Source organism: Cariama cristata, unplaced genomic scaffold, assembly GCF_000690535.1.
Source record: "Cariama cristata isolate BGI_N322 unplaced genomic scaffold, ASM69053v1 scaffold16933, whole genome shotgun sequence".
NCBI classification, from domain to species: Eukaryota; Metazoa; Chordata; class Aves; order Cariamiformes; family Cariamidae; genus Cariama; species Cariama cristata.
In genome coordinates, this window is record NW_009610302.1 from 9,511 (window position 1) to 30,683 (window position 21,173).

Below are 21,173 nucleotides of genomic sequence, written 5' to 3' on the forward strand. Positions count from 1 at the left end.
CTAAATTAAAAAAGCAATCTATTTGCACCTCTGGAAATGATTAAAGTCTTAGAAAGGGTAACCTCAGTCCTTTCAAAATGTTTTGGTTTTTTTCTGTCCTAGGAAGGGGACAAGCAAGTATTGAGTACTACATTACTGCTGCCCTTCAGTATCTTTTTAATGAATTCTTTTTATGGAATACATTTTTCCTTGTTTCATGCACCACTGATTGCAATACACTTGAAATACACCAAAGGCAACAGTTCTCTTTAAATGATTTCTTGGGTTAAATGTAATAAGCAAGAAGAAAGAGGTATCTAATAAATAAATAAATAAATAATTCTCAACTCTTGGCCTTTGCTTCAGAAAAATCTCCGGACTCTGCAAGAATAGTCTCACAGAAACTGATACCTCTGCTTTCTACTCTCCTCTACATGAATCAAAGTTGAGGAAGTGTGGTGTCCAGAGCCTTTTCTCCAGCTTTTTTAGCCCTGCCTCTGCAGAGAATTCCTGTCAGCCTTGAATTTCTTTGATGTATTGTGACAAATGCTGCCTTGCTGTGTTTTCTGCCCCCGCTGAAGTCTCCGTGGGATTAGAGATCACGTGCTACCTCAGCTTAATGTTCTTGACCTTTTTCAGATGATTGGCACTGCTGAATGATTACAGCAGAGCAGCAATTATCCACTAGCGGTGTTATGCTCATTTCAAGGAGAAAAGAAATGTTATTTGAGATGAGTAATCTGGACTGTGTCTTTCTGCTGAGTAAATGTAGGAGACCTGCCTGTAGTGAGTCATGATTCCTTTCCCATTTGTTCTGTTTTGTGGTACTTTCTGCACATTTTCCCTGGGCTCTCCCCCTTCTAAATGCTTTACTGTACTCTGATCGTGTTAGCCCACATAGCTAAGAGAGCTAAATCTTTTGGGCTTGATCAGCAACATAAAATTCCTCAGGCTCAAAGGCTTATAGGAAGCAGGCATGGCAGCGTGTACCTTCTTATGTATTTTAAAAAATAAGATAGAAGAAATGAAAGCAGCCTAACCTACCAACAATGTATTTATGATGTGAACATATAAAGTTGTATAGGGATTTTGCAGTCTATCTTCCACAGTGCTTTATTGTTCTTTTCAGTCTTTTTTTTTTTTTTTTCTCTTTTCCCTTCAGTGAATTTCCCACAAGAATTCTGTCAAGGTTTGGCTCTTAAATAGCGATGAGTTTTCTAAGTTCCTGTACACACGAAGCAAACAGCAACTTTACCAAATGTTCAATGCAAAAAAGATCCATGTGTCTCTTCATGTTACTGTTTTGGAAGACATTTTACAGAACACCTGTCTGGCTTTAATGAAAGTTCACACACACAGATGCAAATTTGAAGGAAAAAAAAAAGTAAATCTGGCTCTGCATCATAAGTACTTCAATACTGGGATTTTGTCCTATATCAAGGGCTTTTATATCTGTGACGCTACATCATCGTTATTGTAATCAATAATGTTACAATATTAACATTAAAATAATCAATATTATACAGTTACACAATTATAATAATTATTATACCATTAATGCTATTATGGTTATTAATATTGTTGTTATGTTGCTACAGCCCCTTTTTAAAAAGTAGCTTTTTTTACCTATAGGCCATCGAACATTGTTCATTGGAGTTCATGTGCCACTGGGTGGAAGAAAAAGTCACCGACGCCATAGGCACCGTGGACATAAACACAGAAAGAGAGACAGAGAACGAGATTCAGGATTAGAAGATGGGAGAGAGTCTCCTCCTTTTGGTAAGATAAATTTTATTTTTGCATAGATCTTTTAATAATAAACATCAGTATTATTATGCATACACTGTCCTGTTATGGCTTTGACATGATTAGCAGTTGGACTTTGGAGAACCCACCAGAGCCTCTCCAGTCTCTGCTGAAGAGCCAAGATTTGTTCCTCTGATGAAGGGCAGCAGCCAGTGGCCATCAATACATGAGAAATCGCAGTAATTCTACTACTGTAGGAGACTGTCCATGGGTGTTCTCATAAAGGTAGACTGCCACCACTGCTGAGAGGGGTTAAGTGCTTTATGGCACTAGCTGCCTTCAGTGAAGGCTTTGTGAGTATTTGGCCCTAAAATATAACATGGAATAGTTGTGGTTCTTTACAATTAGTTTTGTAATGATGTTACTGAAGCTGCCGTGTTTTATCAGATACGAACTGTGATCTGGGTTGTGTTTGACTTTTTCCTTACGTGACATTGTGATGTGCTGTTGTGAGATGAGTCTGCTAACTGAGGACTTGAGAGCAAACAGGAGAAAATACCTTTCAATAAATGAACCTGACACAAAACTCCTAAAATTCTCAAAATTTTGGATTAAAAAACATTACAGAGAGCAGAAAAAGGTAGTAATGAATAAATCAGTCAGGCTTTGTCTCAGAACACATCAGAATAATATGTGCTGTTCAAAAATAAAAAGTGTATGTGCTGAAATGTCCAAAGCTACAGTAAATGTTGAAAATATAATGGAAGGATGTATAGAAAACAATTTGTCAGTGTGCAGCAGAAGATTGTTTTAAAATCTTTAGCGAAATGTGCCAATGTAACTTCAGGTTACAAAAGTGTAATTATAAGACTTTCTTTTAATCTGAAGTTTGTATTATTTGCATAGAAAGCTTTGGAGCAAGTAGATTATAAGTGCTAATGGTTAATTATATTGTAAAGAGCTTGAAATACTCAAATCTTTCACAATGAATTATACTGAGAATGAAACAAAGTCCAGACTTTTTCAAACATAGTAGATATGAGTTATGTGTTGAAGACTGAACAGTGAAGAAAAAATTGGCTGTGGTGGTTCTGTCTGGAATGTATTTCAAATGTACAAAGACCCAATACTGTATTGAAATGGGTTTCTTGGAAAACAACAAAGTTCATAAATTATTAAAATAGATTTCAAAAAGAATATGCATATATGCATATAATGTCAGATTAAAAAGAAACAATTGAAAGTTACATTAGCCAAGAAGTGAGATATCTTAAACTATGAAGCACTGTCTTCTGTTAAGTCATCTGGTTTTCTTTAAGTGCCAGTGTGTGACACATTTTGGCTGAGAACTTGGCTCTGTTCTTTCCACTTCTGGAGACCTAGGCTTGTGTCCTTCCTAGTGTCAAAAGTAAGAAAAAAATAAATTAACTGGCTGAATCTGTCCTTAATAGTTTTAGCAGTTGTGCATACAATAAAATGCACTGTTCAACACAATCCTGTGTGAAGTGAAAATCAGCCTATGTTCAAGGGCGGAATAGCACTAATATGAAAAAGATCATTTTGAAGTGCATTTGTAAGGTGATGTTCAAAGCACTTGTCTACAGGTGTACTTGTTTGAAATAAGGGCAGGACTGCACTTTTGTAAGTCACACTTTCACTTGTAAAGGTATTATAACTACCCATTAAAGGGTGTGTAGGTCATCTCACATAAATTACTAATTTTATAAAGCCCAGGAGAGACAAGATATAGGCCAGAAACATGCAAATCTTCTCTGGATCCAGAATGCTGAAGATACTCTTAAAAATGCTTGGGTGATAACCATTCAAAGGAGCCAAAGACAGAACTACTAAACATTCAGAAAAATCTGAAAATATCCAATTTTTCCTCTCTGAAATAGTATCTAAGTAGTAAAATTTGAGGATTTTTCCCCTTGGCTATCTGACTTCTGGAAGTTTGGCCAGAGAACCAGACTTTGAGCTTTGACATCTGTCCATCCAGGCAGAAATGTGGCATCCCATAGACAACAGTGAAAGAGATTTGCCTTATGAAGGCAGATCTGAAAATTACGCAATGATAGAGAGGTTAAGCACAGTCAGAGCAGGCAGAAAAAATTATATAGGGATTAATTGTACTCTATATCCACATCCTTGCTTTTACTATGGATTTTCCTCACAGGAGTTTCAGACAGGTGGTTGTGCTGCCTGGGGAGAAGCATTACCTTTAGAGAGAATATAAACATAGTTTTTCTATGCTTTATTTACACAGGGAGTAACAGATATTTCCCACACTAAATCTGAATCCAGTAAACCTCAATAACACTTCTTAGCTCTCATTCCGCATGACCACAAGGTTATAACATTACCCAGAGGCTGAAGGAAGTTGCAAGGAAGACAAATGCACTTCCTACTCTTGATGCATAAATCAATATGAGGGACTGTGCTACCTGGGAGAGCAGATCCAAAATAGTCCCTTAATTTATGAATCATTCTGATTTATTTGAACATGCAGAAATGCTTAGCTCCTTTTCTTTATACACACCCTTTAACACATTTCTGCTGAATAGTAGGAGGCTGTTTTCTTGGGAACTGGGAGGGAGGAGGGGAAAGAAAAAAACATTTCAATGAGCAGGTGCAAGAAGAAAGATAGAATAAGCACTGTGAGACCAGCTGATAGAAAACCATGCTTTGAAGTAAGTCAAAGAAATACACTGGGATTTGTATGATACAAGGGAATAAATTAGCCGTGTTTTGAAGCAGTGAAGTATGAAAGGAGGTATAATGAAACCCAAAGATGCAACAACTGAATAATAGAGATGCTGGAACAACTAAAGGCCTGAAATACTCAGTCATGAAGTGCTCCAGACTGCTCAGTTAACCAAGCATGGGATGAAGCATTGTTTTTTGTCATAATTTATAACTGTATAATTTATAACTTCATCTGTGAAGTACCATTAGGTGCAGATCTTGCTCTGCTACCACTGCTTCAGGGAGCTGTGCAGTGCACATAGTGCCGTGGGGCTGTGCAGGCCTCACGCAGAGTGGACAGTTGCCACCTAGTTCCTATCCAGTGAAAAACAATTTCTTAAACAGTTTTCTTTGTATCAACATGGCTAGAAAACACCTATATTCAGTGTAATGCCCATGGCTGGAAGCTTCCTGGTAATCCCTTTGATTCCTGGCTGGGAAGGCTGTACCAGCTACTGTCTGAGGGAAAGTTTCTGCAGAGAATAGATTTTTTTAGAACATACTGATGGCAGCTCATAAGGTTGGTTCTTTTTTTTAATCTCCTACTGTCATTTTTCAAAAACAACCCGAGTGTTCTCAGCATGCAGATTCAGAGTTTGTAGACAAATAATATGTAGAATATGTTTGCCAACTGCATCCTGGGCTGCATCAAGAGAAGTGTGGCCAGCAGGTCAAGGGAGGTAATTTTGCCCCTCTATTCCGCTCTGGTGAGACCTCACCTGGAGTATTGCATCCAGCTCTGGAGCCCTCAGCACAGGAAAGACATGGACCTGTTGGAGAAGGTCCAGAGGAGGGCAATGAAAATGATCCGAGTGCTGGAGCACCTCTCCTATGAGAACAGGCTGAGAGAGTTGGGGTTCAGCCTGGAGAAGAGGAGGCTTCAAGGTGACCTCATTGTGGCCTTCCAATACCTGAAGGGGGCCTATATGAGAGATGGGGATAGACCTTTTAGCAGGGTCTGCTGTGAGAGAACAAGGGGTAATGGTTTTAAACTAAAAGAGGGTAGATTTAGACTAGACATAAGGAAAAAATTTTTTACAATGAGGGTAGTGAAGCACTGGAACAGGTTGCCCAGAGAGGTGGTGGAATCCCCATCCCTGGAGGCATTCAAGGTCAGGCTGGATGGGGCTCTGAGCAACCTTATCTAGTTGAAGAAGTCCCTGCTCACCGCAGGGGGGTTGGACTAGATGACCTCTAAAGGTCCCTTCCAGCCCAAATGATTCTATGATTCTATGTTAGTGGAATAAAAAGGACTCCTGTCATTTGGGGGCACAGATCAGTTACTCAAGTTTTATTTTTGTTTTCGCCACACCTGATTCTCTGTCTGTTTGTTGCCTCTTGGTGAGATGAGGTTGTGCAAGATGTTTCCATTTTGCCATAATGATGTGCCTTTGAATTGCATGATTTGCAAATTACATGGCTTGATCATTGAGAGGCTTTTTTGGGTAGTAAAAATTGTAAGCTAAGTGATTCCAAGATCTAGGTTTCCAGCATCTTGCCTCATAATTTTTTGGAAGAAAAGGAAAAATCCAGTGAAATTATCCACTCTATTAAAAAATGCAGTAATGCTATTTGCTTTATTGAAGAGGTTTACGGTTCCCAGCTGAAATGCTGCTGTTGTAATTAAGGCTCCGGTTTCATGCTCGCTTTAAGCTCCCCTCCTCCACAGCTTTCCTTGCGTGACAAGTATTGTGGCTGCTCTGTGAATTAAATTAGGGAATTGATGCAAATTAAAACTAGTTTGGAAAAAAGCTGTTTCTAGCCTAGAGCAGGTCCTTGGTGTGGTTTGCTGGGAGGGCAATGGGTGCCAGTCCTGGTGGGCTGCAGGACCACAAGCCATCCAGGACTGCTCCATCAGTGCTGTGGGTTGGGGTGGCACTGAAAGTCTGCAGCAGATTTCCCTTTGGCTGGTAGGGTTGCACTTGCTTGGTATGCACATGGATTTTAGTGGCAATTTTCAGTATTTTTTTGATATCTGTTTTTTTGCCTGTAACCAGTGAAACAGCTCTGTTGTACTTGCACGAGTTAGCTATTTGTGTTCTAAAATGGGGTGGAATAGGAAGGCTTTAGCTCTCAGCAGTGTGTCTTTAAGGACAGGTTTTATGAGGGTGAAGTGATCACAGCTGTGAGGACTGGGGTTTGATTTCAACCTCCTGTGGTGTCTTCTAGGACTAGACACTGTTAGGACTTGTGCAAGGTTTGGTTTGTTCTTTTAAGAAATCTGACTTTAATAATCTCTAGTTTTAAAGAGGCTTAAATTTGTAATTCAGGATGTTGGATGTGGCAAGGGAAGTTGAGCAGCCTTGGAGGTGAGCCTAACAGAGGACTGTACGCACGGTTCAGGAAAGACTCTTTGAAGGTAATGCAAGCGAAAAAAGTGAATTGTGAACGGGGACTTCTCTTGGTTACTAGAGGGGCTTGAAGAAAGTATAATGAAAGGACTCCTCTGACTATATTTGGTAGCTAACCTCAAACCTGGAAGGGGTATTAATGAGCAAATGTAATTATTTGTAAAGAGTACGGCTGTTAAGAGAATTCTCCTGCCCTTAACTATAGGCTTTGTCTGCTGAAGGATGAACTTGGAAATTTGAATCTCTAGGCAGCTGTGGAACAGATTGCAGCAAATCTGGATTAAAATAATGTATCATAACTGCAGTTTTAAGTGTGTAGCAAAAAGAAGAGAATGGAAGCTTGGGAATTGTCCATATTGTCAGATCCAACAGATGAGATTATTAGTCGTAGCCCTGAGGTGGTGGAAACAATTCATGTGAAGAAAATGCAGAGGGAGCTTCCTGAAAACAAGATTATATGTACAGGGATAAAGTGCCAGAGCAGCAAGCAAGGAAATACTTTCTCCCAACCTAATGCATGGTTTCTAAGGTCTGTGAAGAGATTCTCAGATGTGTGCTGTATGGCTGTTTACTATTTTATGTAGACTTTAATAATGTAAATTTTATTTTAATTTTCAGCATGTTTTCTAATTTAAAAAAAAGTAATTTATGATCCTTGCCTTTACTGATGGCTGAGCTGAAGGGAAAAGTCCAGTCTGCACAGGAAAGAGATGGGGGGAGAGCCCCCATCCACCACTTCCTTGGTGAACACAAGCAGGAGGGAGATGCATGTTTATCTGTGTGTGAAATGATCTTTTCTTTTCTGTGAACCTGTGAATTTTTCACACCATTTCCCCTTCATTTGAAAGGAGTTGTTACAGATGTCGACTGTGTTACACCAGTTCACTCCCTGTCTGCAGCTCATCCTGTGCAGTTAGCAATCAAAAAAAAAAAGTTTGTGTATTTAATATTACTTTAATATGAATGTACAAGAGCATGAGGCATGGATTAAATCTTGTCTATGATGTTTACTGTCTTATGTGAACTTCTGTATTGTAAATTTTATTTTAGTTTTGCATGTTTTCTAATGTAGAAAAAGTAATTTTTCACCCCTACATCTATTGACCCCAATAAGAAGTATTAGTCTACTAATACTACCCTTAAATGCAGGTGCTTAACAGGCTTAGAAATACAGAAACCTATTCTGACAATTGAGCTAATAGTTTTACCAGAAATAAATTTACATACCCTTTCTAGACTTTATCAAGAGCAGAGGATAAAATTTGGATACATTTTATACGTACCCAAGGCTGTGTTTCTCCTTGTGGTATGGCTTGGGCAGATAGTGTGGAGTTCTGCCTGATGGCAGGGTGGTTTGTCTCAGCAGAAATCCTGGCATGCAGTCAGTGGGAGATGCGGGTCACTAAATGGTGCAGTGGAGCAAGTGTTTGCTGGGCTGAATTTCTGTGGAGGGGCTGAGAACGATCCTGCTTTCTTACCCCAGCCCAAGGCTTGATTTCACCTTGTTCCCTTAGGCAAGAGGAAGCACTCCTAACCCAGAATTGTGGTTGCACTTGGAGATGTTTTAAATGGGGGAAATGCCAGTTATGGTTCTTTCCTACCCATGTTTTGCAAGGTGGGCTGGTGATGTAGGCCACTGTTCCCCCCTACCTGCGCTCAGCCCTGTTCCAGGGAGCAGCTCTTTGTGTTGGCCTCTGGGAATTACATTATTAGCAGTTCTGGCTTTCAGTTCTGCTGTTTTGGCATGTGTATATGCCCATATCTTGCTTTTGTTTTAGGGATGTTAATGACTTTACAAACAGTCGTAGTAGTGAACAGTATGTCAGGTTGCTGCAGGGTCGCTTCCTTTCTGCAGCACTGAATCCCAATGTGACTTTGTGCTTTTGACAATAGCTTAGCCACTAGGTTTTAATTTTTACCCTTTTAACAGTGCAGTGGAGTTACGCAGATTTTGAAACCCGGAATACTCAGGTTTTGCATGCATCCAGTGAATTTGAGGCATCAGAGGTATTTTGGATGTCTGTGTGAGTGCTGCACAGATGATGTGAGCACAAGCCCGGCATAACACAGAGTCTGGCAAGAGCCTCCCATGGGCTGGTGGAGCCACAGGAAACAAAAAGCTGCTTCAACTTTCCTGAGACAGCTTGTTAGCCAAGCATTGGTGGTTGCTGGTGGAACTCCTGCTCCTGTCCTGTACCAGACTTTCTGCCCAGTCCCAGCTGGTCCTGGAGGATTTCCTGAGCCGGTGATGAGCCATTTACTTGGGAGAATCATCAGCTGCTTATTGTGGAACTTTAAATTTGTGTTGTTTCTAATATCTCTGTGCTGTGATATAAAACAACTGCAGTGATGGAAATACTAATGTAATAGATTAGTCCCATTCATTTAATTTTTTTAGCTTTATCTAGGTTGCTTTCATTACTTTTTAGAAATAGCAATGATAATATGAAGGATTTTTTTTTTTGTGCAGGCTGTACTACTTGAAGTAGGGATAGACATATTCAAGCCAATTTCTGTTTTCCTAGACTTCAGAAAACATTGAGTATCCTAGTTTGCAAATACTATGCTTCTACACTGAGGACTAAGTTATCACAGTTTGACAGTCAGCAACTGAAGTATTCTTTCATACTGGTTTTGAATCACATATTACTCATTTTCCATATAACACATTAATGACATATTTGGTGTTTATTACTCTTATGAATAAGAGCCAGATCCATCTGGCATTGCTCACATGAGTAATCCTGTTAACTCAGTTTTATAAGTAGAACCAACAGATCTGAATTTTTTTTAAAAAAAATGTTATTGTTTCCCTGTTGTTTAATTCTCTTAGGACCTTGGCCTTGAAATAAAATTATTGTACGATAAAGTAAGCAATAACCATTTTTTTCAGTTTCCAGCTTGGTGTTTGAAAATCAAGCTGTGGCTTGAGGGTTTTGGACACCAAGACAAATCACAGGAGCAAAGAAAGATAGCCAGAATCTAGCAGCTAGTTTTACTGGTGTGTTAACAAGGAAGAATAGAATTTAGTGCATATTTTGTCATTTATATAGATTCTTCACTGTTGTCAGTCAAGTAGCTGTATGTTACACAGAACATCTGGTAAGAGCAAATCACAGCAGTAAGGTGTTTCCTTGTTACTACTCACCTGACTTCAAGAAATTTCTGATCCTCTGCTCTTCTTCCCATGCTGAAAGCATGCATTTGTGTATCATAACTGTCATAAAACTGCAACTCGCTGTACAGCACTACTTGTTTATTACTTAACAGTAGCTGTTGCTGTAAATCAGTTCTAGTGTTGATTTTATCAAGAGTACAGAATGTTCCTGGCAATGCGTATCCTCAGATTCGTACTGCAGTCCAGCTCTCTACCAAAGTAGCTTGTTTCCCGTGTTCTGTCACTAGTTGTATGCACTCGTCCTTTGCAAGTTCGTATCTCACTGATTTTAGTCCTTCTGGGAAGTAGTCTTAACAAATTGCACACATCTTGACCAGAAGGTACTTTCTAGTCCCAGATGAAATCTCGATGTATTCACTTTATCCTTCTCTAGAACGTACCAAGACATGGGTATGAGGAACATAAAGAATTTTTTAAAAATAGGTAGAGAGGCTGGAAGGGGGTCTAGAAGTTGAAGTGATCTTAAAGAAAAAAGAGGACTGAACAGTGAGAGACAAGAGTAATAAAAGACAGGGTAAAGCGGAGGAGGTTGTTGCTGTTCTTTAATGATTCACCAAAAGTAATTTCTGTCCCTTTAGCTGTCCCCTTGCAGTTCCATTCTCTAGAGCTTAGTAGTACTTGAGCCCATCTCTCTCTCCCTCCTCTCCTGTGTTTCTTCCTGGGATTCGTTTCCTTGCTTTGTGAAGGAGTAAGTAGTTTTGACCGTACTGTGTCTTTATAATGTTTTAGCAAGTAGACCTCAGGTGAAAACTGTCACGTATTGTTTGTGTTTCATTGCTGTAGCAAGTTTACTACTGCTACTATAAAAGGTATCTTTGCTGCTGAATTTAATCTCATGTATCAGTGGCCCATTTAATTATTTTCGATCAGTGCTGTATTTGCTCTTTAACTTATGTTCAATGAGTGCTATCATCTCAGTTTTTGCAAAGTTCAGAGCTTGAGGATCCTATGTAGTGATGCTCTTCACTGCTAGATGGAAAATGCTGTAGCTTGTCTTACAAATACGGTTGTAGAACAAAACTTCATTTAGACAATATTCAAGGTATTGCTGAGCTGTTCTGCTGGATAATCAATTTTTCAGTTGACTGTCAGCCTGGCCCCTATCATCTCCAACAAAGGACTTTTGGTTCCTCAGAAATCTAAAGTACATTAGCAGAAAAAATAACTATGTATTTTTCGAGAGACTGGGTTTCATCCAGAGTTTGTTTGTTTGAGATTTGCATCTAAATAAATAAGCAAATAAGATTTTAATTATTTATGTTTATTTAAGACTTACAACATTTGAGCCATGAACACAGAATATACATGCACATTAAGGTGCTCTGTGAGTTCTGGAAATTTTGTGAGTGATGTGAAAAAAGAGTAGTATGTCTCCAAAATGTATTTGGTGATCTGCACTGAAAGGTTATGAAGACAAATAACTGGTAATAGGAATGTAAAGGGAAGACAGAGACAGGAAAAATAAAATTGGGAAGTTGGGACAGATGAACAAATCTTTCATCTGGAACAAACTAACCACGTAGAAGCAGTTTATAAAGGGGCAGGGGATGGTAGGTGTAGATAGTGATGTATTCTTTTTGAAGTTCCCAGTTGTATGTGGACATTAGACAGATTTCTTTTGGTTTCTTTCTCCTGCTAGGTAAAACAAAGAATGCACATTTAGTATAACAGCTTTGTGAGCTGATGTAGATCTGCAGATTTAGACTTATGATGTGGCAAAGTAGTTTTTGTAACACTGGAGTAAAAGACTTTTGTCAACTCTATCTGTGCTGCCTTTTTTTCTGTGAGATACTATTCCAGCTTCCAGTAGTCACTACTTTGTACATCACATTCTATCTTTAAATGAGTTTGTTTAATTAGTAGACTAGAAAACTACAGTAAATAAAGAGGTCTCAATCTGAAGGTGTTTGTGTGTAAATGTTCTTATAGCATAACTATAATAATGTTTTCTATGTGACAGTAAGTGATGTGGATGAAAGAGTCTGGATAATCTCATGAAATTTTAGGTATTTGCTTGCTCAGGGCAAAAAAAATGGTGTTCTGGACTTGATTTTTTTGTTTTTACCCAGATACCCCGTCACAAAGGGTGCAGTTTATTCTTGGAACAGAAGATGATGATGAGGAGCACATTCCTCATGATCTCTTTACTGAGCTTGATGAAATTTGTTGGCGTGAAGGAGAGGACGCAGAGTGGAGGGAGACAGCAAGGTGAGTGTTTTCATGAGTTTCTAAAAATTATCTGTAGTTACTGGGTCCTGGTGTATTGAGGAATAATTTCAAAGCTGTGCCAAGCTCAGGAACAGATTTCAGATCTAAAGCTTAAATAAAACCATAATTTTAATCCTTAGACTGCTAGTACTCAACAGCATTTGTCGCTTCCCAGAGCCAAATGTTTTCATCTGGATTTATGAAATATAGGTCAGAATGAATATCAAGGGAAAAAAAAGAAAGTAAATATATACATGAATTAAAAATAACTGGTTTTATTTGTATATTAGCTCATCATTTTAAGAAACTTTCAGACTTTATATTCTGTTTGAATCCTCAAGAAACTGATAAAATTACCATCATAAAAAGATAAAAGCAAGGAATGAGATCACTTTTGAAGCAATACAACTTTTACATAATCTAAGTATGAATCAACAGTTGTTTTTTAGACTTTAACTGTTCAATGTTGGATTATTTTGTTTCTGCAAAATTAGTGTGAAAAGATTGGTTAGATGGCATTTCTGCTGAAAAAAATTAATATTGGAACAGAACTTTTGATTTTTTTGCATGTTTGTTTCCTTGAGCAACTATACAGGAGATGACTTGTTTGGTTTCATTAAGACTTTACATTTCCCAGCAATCCTTGCTTAATTTTTCTTCTTAAAACCTTAATTCTCTCTTCCCCTGCCAGTATTTGTTGACAGTGTTCCTCAGTGGTGCACGGAAGTCTGTGGACCACATCTTTGGTGTCGGTAGGATAAAAATTCTGGAATTTCTGAAAGGATTTTGTGGGGAGCTAGATATAGAATCATAGAATCATAATGGTTGGAAGAGACCTCAAAGATCATCAAGTCCAACCGTATACCTGATGCCACCAGGTCCACTAAACCATGTCTTGATGGTTTAGTTTTTTGAATACTTCCAGGGATGGTGACTCCACCACCTCCCTGGGGAGCCTGTTCCAATGCCTAACAACTCTAACAGTGACGAAGTTCTTTCTAATGTCGAGCCTGAACCTCCCCTGGCGCAACTTGAGACCGTTTCCTCTTGTCCTGTCACTAATTACCGGGGAGAAGAGCCTAACCCCCACCTCACTACGACCTCCTTTCAGGTCGTTGTAGAGGGCGATCAGGTGTCCCCTCAGCCTCCTCTTCTCCAGGCTAAACAACCCCAGCTCCCTCAGCCGCTCCTCGTAAGGCTTTTTCTCCAGGCTCTTCACCAGCTTTGTTGCCCTTCTCTGAACATGCTCCAGCAGCTCAATGTCCTTCTTGTAGTGAGGGGCCCAAAACTGGACACAGTATTCGAGGTGCGGCGAATGTGAGCTGTTTGGCATGAATATGGCTGTTAGCTTTCCCTTTAATTTTACTCTGAATTCCTGCTTTTCCAGAGGGCCACAGAGTTTTCTGTGACCTTCCCTTCCCTTATCTGTCCATAGGAGGCATAGATAGATGCTAAATATAGATCTTTACATGTAGAAAATTCTCATATGGGGATTGTGCTGCAAAATGAATGTGATAGTGTTCCTAAATAAACTTATTAATATTCAGAGAGAGAAAATCTAATCAAATTAATCATCTGCAGTGTTCTTATACTGATTAGGAATATATAGAACCTCTTCTAGGAAGGGTATAAGCTTCTATTGTGGTTAAAAATAAAAATTACTGTGGCTTATGTTGTTTTTAAGCAGGGAAATAGCAGCTTCTTTAGTTCAACTAAAAACAGTCCCTTTGAAAATCATCAAAGAACTGTGTTTTTGAAAAATTATAACAATTTTTATTAACATAAATAGTTAATCAAGATAGAATTTGAAAGGAATAGGTGAAATAAAGAAATTTCTATTTAGATTGATCTCTCTGTATGTATAACCTTTCCAATTGTCATTTGGGAACTAAAGAATCAAAAATGTTTAACAGAAACAAGATTAGATTGTTGAAAAAGGGCAGAAAAAAACAGCCAATACAACTGTATTTTTGGAGCTGGAGAATACAAGAGTGAAGTATAATAGCGAATAGTAAAAATTTCTCTAGCTTTAGAAGTTAGATGAAAACAAAGAAAGAGTGGGGCTGCCATGCAGAAAGAACTGGTCAAGATAAATGATCTTTTTCAGTTTAGATCCAAAAATTTCAGACAGCGTTTGACATGGGTTGGGTGGCTGTTAGAACACGAGGAGATGGCAGTGAAATGGCCAAATTAAAAATGAAGGCAAGAGTCAAAGTGCTTTATCTGTGCAAATAAGAGGGTGCAATAATTTCCATCCTAGAAAGCTGAGAGAACATGTGTTTCATGCGTATGGTAAATCTCGTCTTTCTGTGAATCTGTCGGGTGGGTTTTTGTATAGCAAACAGCAACATTATTAAAGAAAGGGTAAAAATGGTCAAAACGAACAGAGGCCTGATAGATTTCAGAGTTATGCAAGGCTTAGAACAATATTTGAAGGAAAGAATAATTGTAGACTTGAAGCTAAGTGGAAAATTGGATAAAATGCAGTACAATGGTGTATCATGTCAGAAAAATTTAATAAAGCTATTTAATCAGATAATTGATTATTGTTTTTCTGACAGAAAAAACAGTGGAACTAGTGTTTTTTTTTTTAGTAAAGCATTTAATATGATACAGCAGTGGGAATTTATTACTTAAACTCTGCTCTAGTGTAAAAATTGTATTCGTGAGTAAGGTACTAATTGAAGAGGTGCAGCAGGTCATGCTGAAAGGTTCAACTGTTAATGTGGAAGGTAGTGAAAACTAACTTCTGAAGAATTAGTCTTAGTAAATAGCTTTATTATTGAATGACAAAAAATAGGATTATAGTAATGAAACTTGCTCATGATAAGAAATTAGGAAGGATTGTTACTCTAGAAATAGATAAGGATATCATACACAGAGTAAGATGACTTTGAGTAGAGTAGTAGAAATTAGATGCTGTTTAATATGCAAGATTGTATACTTACAAACTAATACAATGGATTGCTTTTGATACCGGTGGTTGAGTCAGGACTTCAGAAATATTGATTTGATTAAAAGCGTAGTATGGAGAGGATACACTTTGAGTTTGTTGCTATTCCAGCCTTATTATATGTTTTCCATCTGTGTGGAAAATGCCACTGGAAGTATTTGTAAATATTATTGTCTGGCTTTGGACATAGTTCCAGGTAGATAAATTTAAATGCAAACAAGACAGAGGAAGGCTTGGTCATTAACTGTGCTTGATGAGAGTAATGGCACTAAGTGTTTTGGTATTCATTTCACCAAGCTGTGCATGGGCTGAAGGGTTGGGTTGACTCTGATGCAGTAAATCTGTATGTTTGTATTTCCAGTTTGATTGAAAGTGCTTGCACAGTTCAGCCTTAAAATTTTTTAAAAATACCTTGAGCAAACAGCGTAAAACTATTTGACATGTTTTGTTCTTGGTTGATCGAAAGAGTAACATATCAAAGGGAGCCATGGATAAGATTTGACTGAAGTTTGGTGTTCTTTGGGTAAATCTCCTCTATTCCTATTTCATTTGTTTGGAAGAGTAAGTCTCCTCCCCGCCCCTGTTCCTAGTCAGCAGTTAGGAGACTGCAACATTTGCCGTTCTCCATAACATTTCTCATGAGCAAAAGCATTCCTGCAGATTAATTAGTAGGAGCAAGAAAGTGCACTGCTGTTAAAGCCTATTCCATTCCAGGATCTGATTTAGGCTGTCCCATCCATGGAATTAGTTAGCAAGCAGAATGGAATAACTTAGTTATGTTGTTATAGTAATAAAATGAATTAATTTTTCCCCCGCTACTTGATTTCAGGCCAGAAGAAACACATACCTTTTAAAATTAATAGACAGTCTTATGATAATTTTTGTATGTGGCCCAGCTGTACAATTGTGTAGCAAATGCATGATGTATGGTTTCTATTCTGAAAAAAATGTTTCCAGTAAGTTTGTGGAGAAACACACTGAGGCATAACAGTTGGGCTTATTTTATACACACAGTGGTATAGTTGCAAATTACAGCTCTTAGGAAAGTAATTTGTGTTCATCTATCCTGATAGCCTCTAGTGGTCATGGCTGGAAGGTAGTGCCTGATTTGTAGCAAGTTTTCCCCAAACTGTTGGGACTCATCTGCTAATATAAAATGAAAATTTCAGGAGAATATCACTACATTTCTGGAACAGAAAAGTATATGTAGTAGGGAGGAAAATAGAAAGATACTTTGGAACCAACAGAAAGTGTTTAGGCTTGAATTTTAATGGAACAGCACAGTTATGAAAATAAATCTCTGTCCATAGTTTAGAAAGTAAATTGTTAATAGTGACTAAAAATGGATGTACTAGGGAAGAATTACTAATATGAAGTGAAAATGCATCTCTGCTGGATGAAAACTTTCTTCCAAAGAAACTGGTCACCCACAAGCCTTAGGTTTGTCACTTCTGCTTAGTTTCTGACTTGCTTGTTTACTTTGGTTCATTTTCTAATCAGTGTAGGCAGGCAAAAGCTTATGTGGAAATTTATGCAGGTTGTAAGATTACATTAATAACATTGACTCTTGAGCAGGTTGTGGGTGAGTACATACTCCAGCTCTCTGTTGCAGACGTAACAGACTATAAAATCATGTTCAACTCACTTCACATTGTGCACTAAAATGTAACTGAGTCTACAGTGAAGTGTGCACAGTCTTTCATTGACTCTTGAAAAATTGGTGGAGATTACTTCAGAAGATGTAGCATATGTATGTATGTATGTACACACACACACATATTTCAGTAATATTTTTCCTATAGTAACATGCCTTGCTGAAACTCTTGTTGACATGTTTTGTTCCAGGAAGTATGCTATCAGAGGAACTAAACTGTATGATTGATATACCTGTGCTAGTCTTTACCAGTAGAAGAAAATCGTATGAATGAAGCAGCTCTCCTATGTGATCAGGCACAGCTAAGACAGCTCCAAATATATTCCAAGCACATGGGATACTTGTGACATATGAGCTCAATATACAAATAGGGTTGGTGGTGGTTTCTGGGAAATTAAGAAAGTATTTTATTTATCAACTGTACCAATTTAAGAGGTTAAACTACAAAAGTAAATATGTTATTTTTTTTTCCTTTGAGAAACTACAAAGAGTAGAAAATTGGCAAACGTGGGATCTGTGCCTGAATTTGGATTTCGAAGCCATTTTTATCCTTGAATCTTGTACATGAATTCAGAGGGTTGTTAAATGGTATTATGATTTTTAAAACCACTTGAACACTTAGAACTGTACAGCTATGCGTAAGAGTAGAGATTGGTTTGGTTTATGTTTTCTGCTGCTGCTTCTCATTTGATATGTTAAATAAGATTTATCTGACGTAACAGAGGAATATTTCTGAAAAGATAAAAGGTGATAAACATGATTTTCCATTGATGAGTAAACTCATGTGATGCTTATTAAAATCAAAACAGAATTTTATTCCAAATGTAGAATTCTCTCAGCTGGGTATGATTTATGTTTACATACTAGCCTGTTGCCTTATTAAGTAACAACATATAAAAATATGTTAAAAAAGTTTTAGTAACAGTAGGGAATTGGATGCAACCCATAGAATTACACTATTCGATTTGTTTGAAACTCAGATGGAGATGATCACAATGGCAGGCATGATTGTTTGAGCAGTAGCAATAGTTTCCTCTGGGTTTTGATGTTGTATGTAAGCTTTGATGTGTGATTGACACCATAAACTCTAATTAAAGCCATTTTCATGATTTAGACTTTTCTTGTCCGTACGTCACTAGTAAGCTACAAGCTCTGGTTATGAGCCTGCCTCTGTCCAGTCATCTGTCTTTATGAAACTTTTAAGAACATATTTGTTTTTTATCACTCATTTAAAATCTGTTTAGAATTGGTCAGTGTGTTCAAAATAGCTAATATGAAGGACAGACTGCAGCAGTATAATCAGATAAGCAATGTTGAAGTCTGTTTACATGAACAGAAGGTAATGACACTATGAGGTTTCTGATGATATTCTGTAAGAATCTATGCTTGAGTCATTGTTTTTAGGGTATCGTAGCATGATTTTTAATCTTTTTTCAAATCCGCATGAAACAAGATGATGATACATCAGAAATAATTGGGAATACTCGAGTGCAAAGATTGTAATCTTATAAAACTCCTAAAGAGACTGGAAACATGCACAAAACCAGATGTATCAGAAGATAAAAATGTAGATATTTTGCAGTCTTAGGAGGCAATAGTTTAAGCAGGACAATTAATGCACCATGTTTGTGATGTTATGGCCACAAATAGGTCTAGCATATTTTTAGCTTGGAAACATGAGCACCACGAGTAAGCTAGGAGTGGCCTCTTCTTATGGAGTTCAAGTGCAACTGCAAAATGAAAAAAATGAAGAACTTTTTTTCCTTCTCACGTGCTTCTTGGTAAGTTTCCTGAATTGTTGTAGCTCATCCCTTTCAAACTATGGCTTTGATTTGGGTGGGGGTAAGGTGTATTAATTTGTGTTTGATGTCCGTTTGGACATTGTTTTGAAAATCTATTTGGAAAATCTCATTTGCATATGGAAAAATCAATTTAATGATTCAGCTTTGTGGAGGGAAATTTTTGTGTGTGCTATGTCCTTCTTGCTGCTTCTCTGGAAGAGTCAAAAGGTAAAGGAGATATCCTGGCTAGGTTGGGAAGAAAAGAGAGATTGCAATGAAGGGAGTGGAGAACAGAAGACTGATGGAGAGGAAGGAAGTCTCATGGGCAAAGATGAGATATGGAAACAGGACAGCACAGAGGAAATGGAAGGAAAAATGTTAAAATACAAAGAGTAGGAGAGGGCTAGACACATGAGACTGAGGACGCTGGAGAAGCTGAGGAGTTGGGGACAGATTTTGTATGTAAATAATGGGAGAGTGATTAGGAGGCAGCTGTTCAGTTAGAAGAAATGGAATGCATCAGGAAGGGAGCAGGTACGCTGGTGATGAGTGGGTCACTGAAGTGGTGGCTGCTTGCAGGATGGCATCAGAAGAGGAAAATCTACTACACAGGGACTGAAAGGAGGAAAGTATCTAAAATATGGGTACACAGGCATATTTTAGAAGTAGGAGTAGAGCTAGGCAGGTGGGCCAGGAACAGAAGAGGACAGCTGTTGGGCTGCGAGGCTTGGTAAAACTGGAAATTGCTCAGCTTTAGAGGTGTTAAAGCTCTGTGCTTCCCTGCTGTCTGGAAATAAGTGTGAAGGTGCTGTCAAGGTGTGAGGCATTGCTTGACTTCCCTGCTGCCTGGTCCATATGAAATAGCTGAGTGCTGTTGAGTCAAGTGATGGAGGCTTGTGCTGGCGCTGCAGCTGTTCAAACCGTGCCAAGGCTCCATGCAGCAATGTCTGTGTATGCTTGAAAGACTTAATAACTTTAATTTAGAACACTTTTGCATATGTCAACAGACTTTTCTGTTTTTTTGTTTGTTTAATATTCTTTTAACATTTTTAGTGTAATTTTTATCAGTAAACAATTAAAAAGTCACACAAGAAAGTTCATCCAGCTGGCTAGTAACAAAAGACTTAATCCTCTCATGCCAGTTTCAGCTATCCTTTAACTTTACTGAAGTCTCTCCAGATTTACACTGAACCTGAGAACAGGCAAAGGAGACTCAAATAGTGACATATCATGTTGTTACTGGATTCTAAAGTGCTATTTCATGTCATTCATGTGATTGTTTTGCCTAAGCAAGGCCTTTATTTTGGGGCTTGAAAGACTGTTCACAAGTGTTTACACACTACTTGTGTGTGCATGTATGTGCCTATGAAGTTTTTCATTTTAACTGACTAAACTTTTAAATGAAAAATAGCCTAAATTTTGGAGTTAAGTAACCAACAACTTAAACTAACGACGTTCCTAACAGTGGCTTTTGTGAAAAGATCATGGATGCAGATTCTGTGAAGTGTATGTCAGTGTATTTACTTTAAATGAAAAATGTCTCTTCTCTGTTGTGTTTAGTCCAAAGTGAAGACTAAAGGGAGAAAGTTCTCTCCTGTGTTCTGATTACATATAGGTTTTCTTTTTCTCTACCACAAATTCTTCTCCTCTATCCTTTTTGTACTACTTGTTGTTCTGTCATAGAAATATCACTGTATGTCAAAGAATTACTCAAATTTTTTGTAAAGTACAATGATAATTACTTAATATGCTTGTCTTTTCATCTCTGTGATCAGAATTTATCTTCAAAAATGGTATAATACAGCATTATATGGGAAGAAGCAGGCAAGGGAAGTTTCTCATATTTCATACAAAGAAAGAATAGTGAAATCCAAAGACATGTTTAACAGTGATCTTTCAATATCAATGGAAGTAATTTATTTTTAATTTCTTATGCATAATGGAGTTATAAAATTGACTGTTTGTACAGGTGGTTGAAGTTTGAAGAAGATGTAGAAGATGGTGGAGAGAGGTGGAGCAAACCATATGTTGCCACACTGTCACTTCATAGCTTGTTTGAGCTGAGAAGCTGTATCTTGAATGGCACAGTTCTTTTGGACATGAGAGCTAACTCCATAGAAGAAATTGCAGGTATGTATTGGTGTTCATTTATTAGTTATGAAAATTAATCGTAAAAATCAAGTACTTACAAGAAAGCTATTGCGTAATAATTAGTTCAGTTTAGAAACTCCTGGGAAATATTTTACTCAATATATTAGAGAAGAATCTAATGTCTGACACAACTGGTAAATATTTTATTTATATTTTTTGTATGGACTTTGCTATTTTCAGAATCAATTTTTATGTAAAGGAGAAAATTAAAATGGAGCAGAGAGGACAGCTTGGATCTATTTCATTAGAGCTGGCATGTTCTCTGTTCTTGCTGTGCCAGCTCCCATCGAGAACGATGCGTGTGCTAACTTCCACAAACTGAGTCTACTGCTATGCTAATTGCAGACAATCTAGCTTAAAAAAATTAAATTATAGGGAAGTATTAATTGTAATTATGTAACATAAAACCAGACCAGTTTAAAAAACA

At 37.8% G+C, this 21,173-nt stretch overlaps 1 long non-coding RNA gene across 1 annotated transcript; it reads left to right on the top strand.

Annotated features, from left to right (window-relative positions):
* Nucleotides 1-1,577: 1,577 nt before the first annotated feature.
* LOC104159835 lies at nt 1,578-20,736 on the top strand. Its single transcript, XR_696433.1, has 3 exons — nt 1,578-1,758; nt 12,069-12,207; nt 20,565-20,736. It is a non-coding gene; the product is annotated as an uncharacterized LOC104159835 (long non-coding RNA).
* Nucleotides 20,737-21,173: the final 437 nt, after the last annotated feature.